This window comes from Pinus tabuliformis, chromosome J, assembly GCF_031772625.1.
Source record: "Pinus tabuliformis cultivar Carrire ecotype Pingquan chromosome J, CPIR1, whole genome shotgun sequence".
Classification (NCBI taxonomy): Eukaryota; Viridiplantae; Streptophyta; class Pinopsida; order Pinales; family Pinaceae; genus Pinus; species Pinus tabuliformis.
The window spans coordinates 1127706100-1127713240 of record NC_142295.1 but is presented as its reverse complement, the minus strand read 5'-3'; the positions used below and the strand labels follow the sequence as shown (position 1 = coordinate 1127713240).

The window sequence follows — 7141 nt, the reverse complement described above, 5'->3', positions numbered from 1 at the left end:
CAGACAATAACTCTGAATCCTCCTTAAACAGTAGAAAACATCGAAAGCGAACAAACTTATAGGAGGAGCATATAATACTATGAATTCCTACCTAATCACTTCATTTGTTCAGCTTGAAAGGGTCATGAAATGAAATGGAATATAACTGATTACATATGAGACAAAGGGAAAAACTTATGCTAAATCAACATACCACATGAATCTCAGCAAACAGAGCTGTGAAATTCCATTAAATTCTCTGCAGAAAACTGTACAATACAAAGCTCTCTGCTTCTCCAACAGCTCCCAGCGCTCAGAAAAAACTCTCCCTCTCTCACTCTCTGACTAACTAAAAATTATATCTATATTTTTTATACATTACATAAAACTAAACTAAAAAAAACCAAAAAGCAACAGCTCGACCCCACAATCAGGGCGCTGTTTGAAACTGAAATTACAAAAAAAATCGAAAATAGAAAAGCCTTCTATCATAAAACAGTACCATCTCCCTAAAAATCTTCTGATTAACTAATAAAAACATAAATGCTGGAGCGCCTCTCTTTTTGGTTTCTGCGGTCTTGAAATAGGAAATCTGTTGCGGTTGTTGTCTTGGTGACATGAATGAGGATCGGACTTAGTGCTTAAAAATACCACATGAAATTTGACGGTGGCAAAATGTGCTACAAGTACAGAATCACAAACATGCCACGCGGCATACTCATGGTACAGTTTGCTTGAATGACAAAGGCAGCCATATAGAGCGCAGATCTTGTTGAAGCATTGATTAAAATCTGGGAAATAGGAATCGAATCCCATTATGCTGTTCTGGCGCCGTTTGAATAGCACTGAGACTACACGTTTACCCTTGGCACTCTTCTGCTTCTCGTAAGAGTCTAGTAACTTTGGTGTGTAAACAGCATCAAAAACAAGATCGTATGCCACCTGGAGCTCCACATCAACATAGTCGGCATCCAATTCTATAGCCAAACGAAGTACATCAAGGCGTGTTGCTTCATCAATACTCCAACGCTGCTGTTCTACCGAGATTACAGCAGGAGGAACCTTGGAACTAAAACATCCATAGCTGCTACAGTCTTCCCATCCGCATTTTCTCACATATAGAAAGCTTTTATATCTTTGGGATAATCTTTTATAATAACAGGTGAACCAGAAAAGGCTTCCTCTGTTATATAACGCTCATGCTCACTCTGCAAGTCACATCCCCATGTCACCGGGAATTCAAAATTTTTCTTTGCTTTCAAAAGCAGTTCAACTGCATCTGTATATGTCAATTGCACAAATTTCTTTTCTGCAACATTACTTAAACGTGTAATTATCCCCTTCTCAATCCAGGTATTAAAGAATTCCATATCTTCTTTGCAATTATCCGGAATAAACCTCACTGGAGATAGACAGTTGCACAAGCCATGTCATCATTCAGATTGGCAAAAGCAAGCTCTGGTTCAATCATCCAGAACTCAGCTAAATGACGTGAAGTGTTCGACTGCTCTGCTCGAAATGTGGGACCAAACGTGTATATATCTGAAAGAGCACATGCATAGGTCTCTCCATTGAGCTGTCCAGAAACTGTCAAGAATGCTGATTTTCCAAAAAAAATCCTGTGCCCAATCAACATAACCATCCTTTGTGCTAGGGATCATGCTAATTGGAGAGCCCACATCCTCCTTAGAGCTAGGAAGCAAAGATGTGACACAAAATTGCTCTCCGGCACCTTCACAATCTGAAGCAGTGATTATTGGACTAGCAACCCAGACAAAACCCATCTCCTGGAAAAATTTGTGTGTGGCATATGCGAGGGCATTTCTTACTCGGGCAACCGCACCAAATGTATTTGTTCGAGGCCGCATATGTGCTACATTTCTCAGATACTCTCTACTTGCTTTTTCTTTTGAACAGGAAATGTGGCAGCATCACAGCTCCCAATCAAAACAAGTTTTGTTGTCCTCAATTCCACCTTCTGCTTCGAGCCTGTACTGGCTACTAAAACACCATCAATAAAGATAGATGCCCCTGTTGTGATCAAGCCAGACTCAAGCTTATCATATCCCTCAATATCAGAACCCATCACACACTGCAAATTTGAAAGACAGGACCCATCATTTACATCATCAAACTTTACAAAACCTGGCCACTTCAACGACTCTGACTCGAATAAAGCAAAACCTGCATCTGGTTTGCCCCTTCTAATGTATTCAATCGGTGTTGTTCTGCATTTTAGTGAGCTGAAGTTATCTGATGTGAAACAGAAGCAATTGATGTGCCATTAGACCAGTTTTGATTCCTTACTGGAAGTGCGTCAAGAGCTTTAATTAAAACAGTCTTCTGCAGTTCCTCTGTACAGTATTGAACTGATAGTCGCATAACTGCCATAGTTGGCTCAAGAACCTGCCCAGGAGGGCAAACATTACATCTTGAAATTTCTTGCACAGAACTCCAAATATCAAGAGATAATGACATTATATCCTCCTCATTAACACCCATATTCTTGCACCTGACAAGCACCTCACTAGAAAGACATTCTAAAACACGAGTCACAAGTTCCATGGATTTCTCACTTTCCCCTCCACTTTTTACAGATGCTGGAAAGAAAAATCCACATATCACTCGCTGAAAGCCAAGGAGAACTTGGGTGACTGCTGTAGAGCTTGAACATCATATAGATGTGATGGCTTTCAATTTCAGCAATATAGGCAGGGAAAGCTCATGAATTGACAACTGAGAAAGCAGCTCTACAATCACTACATCCACAAAAACCAAAGCCCTTGCTGAATCATTAAATTTCTCCAATGAGATGCCAATCTGAACCAATGCCCCAAGAGCTTGTTCCCATAAGAACTTGTGCTCATGCCTTTCTGATAGAACAGACAAGAGAAACAATAAGATTTCCTTGAATTTCTCTTCAGTAAGGGGTGAAAAGGATCCTGGAAACGAAGCCAAAGCCTGCAACCCAGCCACTCCCAAATGAATGATCTCATTTTGTGTTGTCAATTGTGATTTCTGGCAATCAATTCCATTGTGCGTTGGAATGGCAGATGCAAAAGCAATGGTTAATGGATTTGCTAAACACTGAAGCAGAGATAATGAAGAACTTCCAGAGCTCAGATCCAATCTAACTACTGGTTGTAAAACTAATCCCTCAGACAATATTCTGTTTGCTTGAACAATCTGATCACAAATATAAAGAGCACTAACTGTCACGAAGCAGTTAGCCGCACTTATGTTATTTGAAGCAAGTAATGGACCAGGCCCTTGATCCAAAGGAGCTCCCATAGCATCTAGAAGTCGTGGCAAGAATCTTTGAGACACAATAAAACAAGAAGCAAAAGAAGATTTTGCAGTAGCTGATAGCAACCTTCCAAGTGCTTGTACTTGAAGCCCCAACTCAGTTTTTGAAGGAATCACCTTTGCACTCACATCATTTTTGACACGCCTAAATATTCCCTCCAACTTCTCATCTTGATAGGATGAAGAACCACCAGAAACAATACTTTCATTATTTCTCAGAGTAAAGTGTAAGCAAGGCGCTTCAAAACAAAGGCCTTTGCAGTACTGTGAGAAGTTGAACTGGATTTAATGGAGGCCTTCAAGAGAGGATAACAACAAGAAGGGCAGCATAATATACAGAAATAAATTGCCAGACTTTGGTTGCTGATAGGAGTTTTGAAGTCGCTGCTGTCTTAAGAAGAGCCGAAGATAAATCACATAATCTGAAAAGCAACTTAATGATTTCTTCTTCAAAACCCTGTTTTGAAGAAGAAACAATCTCTGATATAAGACAGAGTCTAACAGGAGACATAGAAATATTCCTAGAGACAGCCTCTGGGTTGATTGTAGACTAGTGCCTAGGACATCTTAAAGAGAGGAGTGCATGGAAGATTATCAATGGGGGGCTTTCGATTTCACTCCAATTGTCACAAAGTTAAAAAAAAAGGATAATAAAAGGGGGCTTGGTTCAATTGGCCTTCATGAAGGTAGACATTCTCAGGGAGTAAATCGGGCTGATCTCAAGGAGGAATGTCTTGTTCTGGTGGCCGACACACAAAAACATGCAGCTTAATATTAACATTGCAGTAAAGTGAAGAGGAGGAAAGAGAGGAGGGAAATCGGTGCGTAGGGATGATTTCAATGCAAAATCCTAAGCCACAATGTTCCAAAAGAAATATGGAAGAGGGAGGAGATGAAAGAGAGGAAATAGCAGAGTGTTAGTCAGGGTTTCAGCCATATACTCATGGGTGTACTTAAGTAAATTTGTAGCTAACACAGGTACTGTTGCTACTTAGTAACAAATATACGATCATGAATCAGAGAGAAACCGACAACTTCACCCCACTATTTTAGAGAAAGAAAAACATATATGAAATGAGATTTACAAAGGGGAAAACATACTGCACATTGCCATGATTGGAATCACCAAAGAGTTTCATTAATATTCAAAAGGAGTCTCATTCACCAATCCATTTACATTAAACAATCCACAGCTCAAGTCCCTCATGAAAAAGCAATTAGAACCAAAATGGAATCAAATAATTTGGACCACTCGAGTGCAGGATTCTGGAACTTGAATTAAGTGTTTCTTCCCCCTATTTATATAGAGGAGGGGGATTTGAATCAAAATTTACAAAATATCTATGCCAAGGGCCAACTGTCCGATTAACTAGTTGTCTCGGCGTGCGATAGCTCTGCTGCCCAAAATGATTATAATTGGGATTTGATTCCTTTCTTTAAAATGCAAGAAATACAGGAAAATATAAGGAAAATTAACTAATGGTGAGGAAAATATCTCCCAGCTGTTCCTGTTATGGCCCCTAGTCCGACCGTGTCTCTACCATGATGTGCCTTTCTTGTTCTTTGGATGGTTCCCATCGCTTTCGCCTTAACTGCCTCACTTATCCACTCTTTGTAGTTGGTAGCGATCGATTGTGTTTGCTTCTTACAAAGCAGAAGTGGAGATCGACTCGACAGTCCTTCATTGTGTATCTAAGTGGAGCCCCATGCCAAGCCATTAAGTCTTCCTGAGTCCCATACCTCCATTTACTCTCTGAAGATGTGTAGCGAAGCAATCGAATTCATTTCAGAGGTGATTGTTGTCCTGGGTTTCTTGTTGTAGAGGCTTCCACAAGATTATCCCATATCAATTTGCAACTGATCCATGCCTCTATTCAATGTCTCAGTTGCCGACCCATCCACCCTTAAAGCTCTCTACCACACTATCAGAACCTAACTGCATCGAGACTTTTATTCTAGAGGACGTTACAAACAACCCTTTGGTTTAACCCCTTTCAACATTTCTTCTCATATGACGGGGGGCCATGACCTAGGGCTAAACATTTATATCAAAGCTCCTTTCTCAGTGGATCACAATCGGGGTTTGCAGTCAGGACTTTTACATTAGAGCTGCAACATGTTTGCAGCCTTCGATTACGATAGCCATTTAGCACTCGACCCTTGGTTCCTCGGCCCTTCACGTGATCGCAAGGCAGCCCCCTTATAGGAGCCCCCCAATTGGAGGTTCGCAATCAATGATTTCCTTTTGATGCACAACATACCACAACTATCGATCGACGATTGTCGATCACCCTCCGTGCTTAGCCCCTAGTTCTTTTAGCTCTTTATGTGACCACATGCCAGCCCCTATTGGAGCCCCTTTCTCAGCATATTGCAGTCAGGGTTTTAAGCTTGATGTAATAACATGCCTCAACATGCAAGTGCTGATTTGCAATCTTCGATGTGACGTCATCACTGCCACATGGCCCCCCGTGAGTGGTGACACATGTCGCCTAGATATGCCCCCTTAGAACCCCAGAAAATGTGAGATCTACATGCCACGTGTTCTCCGTACAACTGCATCATGATGACATCATACACCATGCGGTTTTATCGGGACCAATAGTATTCTGCCATGTGGCCCCCCGAGAGGAGAGAGAAAAAGACCTGCCTAGCCCTAGTTTTGCATTGATTTCCTTTGTTAAATGTTTTTGGCCCTCCTAACGCTTTAACACTATATTAGAACTTTTCCATTTCACAACTTTTCAAACGCGGTCATGTCCAGAAGCACTGATATGCAATGTCACTGGAACCTCCGATATGCCATGTTTCCTAATCCTCTGATTTGTGATCTACGATATGCTCCCGGGCCTTCAATATCTGATAATCAGTGATTTTTGATCGTTGGTTTTCTCTGCCCTCCCCTACTTTCTATTCTAGAAAACTTTGATTGTGATTTGCGATGAGCTGGGACCTCCGATATGCTGGGACCTTACCCTTGGTCATTTTCTCTTTTTTTTTTTCCTCTCTAGCTTTTAAAGGGCAACTTCAATCTGCTCTAAGTTCTGATCTAGAAGTCCATTTTTGGAGTTCCATATACCATTGGAAACCTTATTACGAGAAATATCCAATGGAGAGGTTCTGATTTAGCTTTGTGAGCTTTTGTGGTTTTGGAGATGGCTGAAAATTTTCTGCTCTTTTGCACCCTTTTGACAGTTGAAAACAAATTTTGTAGTGAGTGACAACTTGGCCACAACTAGGGATGGTGCCTTGCTGGCAAGGTGTTGAGAACCTACATACCAGTAGTGTTCACCATTGGGCATGGAGTTAAAAATATAATGAACTTAAACAACCATAAAATCTCCATGAAACTTTGTTTGCAGGGAGTCCTTTCCTCACCAAACTGAAATGTAGAAAAATAAATTCTACCAACTTGAAAGTAAATGCTCAGCTAGTGAGCTTATTTCTATATAGCCCCTATCTACGTATAGGGCTCAATTCACCTAAGTGAGTTCAACCCTCCAATGGAGCCATGCCAACATTTGGGTGTTGGACATAATGCCTCCATGTTGCTGAAATTTAAAAGTTAAAATAAGCATGCACCATGAAAAATCTGCAAATAAAAAGCTTGATGCATACTCCGGAAACAACCTCTAATGCTGACCAAAGAATGTACTGTTGTAATTAGATATAGGGTCAAAGAACAAACCAGAAGAATTTGCAGTTTCCTTATTTTCATGGAAATTCTGCTGACCAATATCTTCTTGGTCAGGGCAGTCGCAAATATGGTTCAACTCCTCAACTTTAGATTTTTCGAGCAAAATTGGTTGTTGGAAGCCTTCTCCCCACTTGTTGGTAAACCACTCCATTTGAAATT

General features: G+C 40.8%; 1 pseudogene; it reads right to left on the bottom strand.

Moving 5' to 3' along the window:
- Positions 1-1025: 1025 nt before the first annotated feature.
- LOC149231042 (asparagine--tRNA ligase, chloroplastic/mitochondrial pseudogene) lies at positions 1026-2544 on the bottom strand (annotated as a pseudogene).
- Positions 2545-7141: the final 4597 nt, after the last annotated feature.